This window comes from Eubalaena glacialis, chromosome 1 (genome assembly GCF_028564815.1).
Source record: "Eubalaena glacialis isolate mEubGla1 chromosome 1, mEubGla1.1.hap2.+ XY, whole genome shotgun sequence".
Classification (NCBI taxonomy): domain Eukaryota; kingdom Metazoa; phylum Chordata; class Mammalia; order Artiodactyla; family Balaenidae; genus Eubalaena; species Eubalaena glacialis.
The window spans coordinates 168,557,856-168,562,413 of record NC_083716.1 but is presented as its reverse complement, the minus strand read 5'-3'; positions in this window follow the sequence as shown (position 1 = coordinate 168,562,413).

Genomic DNA, 4,558 nt, shown 5'->3' with positions numbered 1-4,558 from the left:
AGCCAACACAGCTAAAAAGCAAGGGAACTTAAGTGGTCGGGGCCTCTTTTAATAGCTGGGCTAGGATGCTCTAGTACTAAATGAGTAGGGTTTTACATGAGGCCAGGATGGTGGACGGTGGTCAAATAGTCACTACTTGGGCCAACGTATGAATTCTTCTGAGCTGTGGACTGTAGGCTGTTAAATGTGGGCTGTAGGCTGCTAAATGCCACCTCCCTTGTGCTTTAGAGGCATCCAAATGTGAATCACCCTAGGCTGAGCGAAGGGTCAAATATGTGATCTTCTGTTCTCTCCCACTTGGCTGCACAACCAGCAAAGAGCGAGCAGCATGGGCAACTTAGGAATTCTTCCTCTCTTAAGCTTGTCCCGGAGCTAGACCCTGGGAGAGACTGGGCCCTGGAAGGCACAGATTAGACTCACACATGCTCTTTGGTGTTGAACAACTTCAAGGCTTTACAAATCCCACAGAAGTTCTAGGTCAGTTTGAAATTTCAATCTGATCTTTGCGATTTCTATGTACACGTTTAATGAGGAGACTTACTGCTCAAACAGTATATGCTTTTTTAGCCTGAAATGTGTTTACATTCATGGTCCTTGTATAGTAGCCAACCCAGTTCCAGGTCAACATTGAAAGACAGTGCATCATGAAACTCCACTGTTTGTCAATAACTGACTGGGGAAAAAGTCACTGTGTTTTTTTTTTCATCCAGCTGGCTTTGCTAGACCTAATATCAGTGCGTGTTTGTGTGCATATATACATACATATATATTTCTTCCTTACTTTAATAGGTGTATCTTATTAGATACATCTATTATTTTAATGGAGGTATTTATTGTTTCTTATTTTAATAGGTGTAACTTACTAGCATTAAATAACTTGCATTGTTAATAAAAATAGGTAACATCTACTATTCCAAGAGCTTTTTATATGCCCATTTATACAGAGCTCACAACCATCCTTCGGAATGGTATTATAAGTATCTCCTGTTTTACAGATATTAAGTAACTTGCCCAGGTCATGAACTTAGCAAGCTTTGAAGCCAGGATTTGAACTCTGGATTTGGAACCCATGTTCTTAACCACCATGCTCTACTGTCTTATAAATCCCAGTTAAGGACATAATAATGATAAAAGCCACCATTCATTGATTATCTACCATAAGCAGTATTATGTAAAGTATGTTATGTATCTTATTGTATTTAGGCTTGTATTGTTTTCCCCACTTTACTAAGAGGGAAACTGGCATTCAGAAAGCTGAGGGAAAAGAAACGAAATTGAGTTATTTGTCGTGAGGTGGATGGACCTAGAGTCTGTCATACAGAATGAGGTAAGTCAGAAAGAGAAAAACAAATACCGTATGCTAACACATATATCTGGAATCTAAAAAAAATAAAAATTGGTTATGAAGAACCTAAGGGCAGGACAGGAATAAAGACGCAGACGTAGAGAATGGACTTGAGGACACGGGGAGGGGGAAGGGTAAACTGGGACGAAGTGAGAGAGTGGCATGGACATATATACAAGGGCAGGATTTTGACCTGAGCGCATCTCACTCTGAAGCCTCAGTCTTAAACACCATCCTATCCTGAAGGTCAATGGCCGCGCTCACCTTTGGCTCTGCCCCTTCCTTTGTATGCCAAGAAAGGCGCTACTACTAATCTGCATCTGGTAGGCTGTCTTAGAGTTGCTTTCCCAGATGTAATCATGGATTTGCCCTGAACCACGTAGGCTTACCTGCAGGCTTATGATCAATCTAGCTATAAAGTAAAGACCCTTTCAGGGCATCAGACTCTAACCAACCAAGTTAGCCAGCTTGAGCATCAGTGTGGGGCGTGTCCAGCTCAGTTCTCCTTCTAGAGCCCTGCCTGTCACCCTTTAAGTCAGATACCTCAGAGGGCTGCCACTATGCACACATGTGATGTTCACATTGTGAGTTCTGGCAGGAAAGTTTAGGATGTTTTGGAGGTAGGGGTCTTGACATGTCAAGGAAACTTCTCTCAGCAGCAAAGGCTTCTACATCCATCCACAGGGGCGTTTTGTGGGACGCTGGTGTTTTATGCTAAGTGGGTGGACTTGGTTATCTGACTGGAGAGCCTCTGTCTTCCTGTAAGTCCTTGCTGAGTGCACACATTGCTCTGCTCACTGCCCCCCGGCCACCCTCGGGGCTGCTCCAGCAGAAGCCAACACCTGCAAGCCCTCATCCGGCACCTCAGAGAGGCCCAGCCTGGGCGGCAAGACAGAGAACTTGGAGGGAAAAGTGGACGAGTGCCCCACTTTGCTAGCTAATTAATTAGAAAGGAGAGGCAGGAGTGGGGCTGGGTTGATGGTGATGGCAAAAGAAATCAGAAAATAGTAATGACTGTGGCAGGAATGGCTCTCCAGTATGGGTAATTCGGAAGCCCTTGTTGTGTTTGTTTGTTTGTTTGTTTCCCCAAACAAGCTAGTGGAGATACAAGTTGTGATTAGTCTTTGAAATACTAAAGGTGATGATTACCATTTGCTTAAAACTTCTTTCAAGAGTTCTTCTTAGGCTACAGTGTTTAAAGTGCTCAAATTAAAGTTGTCATCGCCTTTATGAAATGTCTTACAAAAACCACTTCTTAATACTACTAATAAACTTAACAGTTATTTCATAATTCTCCCCTTTGATTAACAACTATTTTGTTTCATACTTTTTAAAAATAAAAACTATGCTTTTATTTGTTTATTCATCTCCTGTAATAAATGACTATATTCTACTATATTCTCTACAAAATACTATTAGTTTTATAAACACTGCAGTGGGAAAATGAACATTTAAATTAAGCAGACTAGCTATTAAATGTATCTTGCAGAGTTTTGGTATAGTAAATGTCTATTTCATTGATTTCAAGAAGTGTGTCAGATTTTGGAAACTCTTACTAAGAAGATGGAATTGGAGAAGAAAAATATAAATAAAAGAAGACTAAAAACACTGGGAATAATAAAAGAGATGCATCTGTCATAAAGGCAAGAAAAATATACAATGTTTTTCTTCTGAGGCTTTCTTGGTCATGTTCAGTCATTATTTGGTTTATTCAGGTCTAATATTCATTTTAAGAGATAACTAGCCCATGCTTTAATAAAACTCTATGATTAATTAAAAAACCTGAAAATGACTTCAGTTCCAGATGGACACAGGAAAGGATACATAGTAATTTTTATGCTGCAGCTGCAAAGCAACTTTCTTGGCACACAAAGTTACCTTTTAATATCCTAGACTTACATGTAGGCAGTAACAGGGTGTGAATATTTAATGTGTCTAACTTCACATACTGAGAAGTTCACAGGGAAGAGGTAACAATCTGACAGATACTCCTGTCCTCATCCTGCTTTTGTTTATCACTACTGCATGTATTCTCTCACCTATTTCCTAGGGTTGTTGTGAGAATTAAATGAAACAATATATTAAAGTACTTGACATATACACTCAATAAATATGCAGGAAATGATAGCCGTGTTTATTAACTGAGTGCCTCCAATAATCCCTTCTGTCAAAAAGAGCAGAGTATCCAAGGTTGGAGTCTAGGTATAATTGGAGAAGTGGGGATATATAAAGGGAAGAGGTAAAACAGAAGACAAATTTTGGAAAAACCATGAAGTACGTGAAAAAGAATAACATAGAAAAGTCTCTGATACCATGAGCTAGATAACTCAGAACAAGGGTCAAACTGTAAGAGGAGAATGCTGGTTCTGAGTATATGGGGTGACAGCTTCTTAAACCAGCCCTTAAAAGAATTCTGTGTAAACTGAAGTCTGACCTGCTAAACCCTGAGGCCTATTGTGAGGCCCCTTTGAAAACAGAGGAACACAGTAGAGAGGCGCTGCCTCCAAATGGCAAAAGAAAGACAGATGGTCTCTGTTGGCTGGGAAGGCAGAGCATGCAGCTGTGGTGCAGAGGTGAGTGGCCATCATGGAACAGGTCCTGCCAGGGCTGCTTGTGGAGCAGAGCCTGGAGGTGAGAAGCAGGAGGGATCACACTGGGTGACGGAAGCCTCAGCGGGGCCTGGAGGCACATATTTAGCTCAGGCAGTGGAGTTGGAGTAATGTTCCAGGCCTGGGTGTGGTGCCATGTAGGCAGCTGCCAGAAGGAGCACCACCAAGTTGCCATGGGGCATGGGACGTGCCCCCTGGGGATCCCTAGATACTAGAGGTGAACATGAACCTCAGAAGAGGTCCCTTAAGTCTTCTAGGTACCATGATGAAAAATACCACCAGCGAAATTCAGGTCTCAATGTTAAAAAGACTTTATTCAGAACCCACTGGGTGCTGACACTTGGAAGGGTTTGGGACTCAAAGGACAGACATATCTGCTATGGAGGTAGACAAAGGAAAAACAATTTCGAGCAACATTTCTCAAATTAACATTTGTACGCCCGTAGAGGTCATTGCTCAGCTCTAAAAATAATTTCAGAATAATGTTTCTCACTTAGTCCTTTCCCTAGCCAGTCCCCCACGAGGGGCAGCCCAGAAAACAAATCGCAGGCTTTTCTGAGAAACAGGAAGGCAGTAGGGAAAATTGGGGGGTGGGAGACAGAGA